Raw genomic sequence first — 423 nt, forward strand, 5'->3', positions numbered from 1 at the left:
AACACACGTACCTACACACGTGCCCTCGGGTCGGATATTTTTTTATCCTTATCGGAAACACATGATATATACTTACAATCTGGCTCGAGGTGATTCGCGGATGTCAATTTTCCAGAATTTCCTCCTCTATATACTATTTTACACACAACTGTACTATAAGAAACAAATCAATATAAAGTTGACGTAAAAACGTCTGTATTACCGTAACAAAGGGCATACACTAAAAAGACACTAATGTTCTATTATCAATAATTCTAGTACCGTCTTATATACGTTGGAAGTACGTTGACGCAATATGATAACATAGTCAAATTTATTTCAACAAATTAAATGTCATTGGTTTTTTTTAAAATTAAATTCTGGAATTCATGTTTTCGTCATAGGGATATTTAATACACCAAAGGAAAACAACAGGACTTGACT

Source organism: Mya arenaria, chromosome 16, assembly GCF_026914265.1.
Source record: "Mya arenaria isolate MELC-2E11 chromosome 16, ASM2691426v1".
Classification (NCBI taxonomy): Eukaryota; Metazoa; Mollusca; class Bivalvia; order Myida; family Myidae; genus Mya; species Mya arenaria.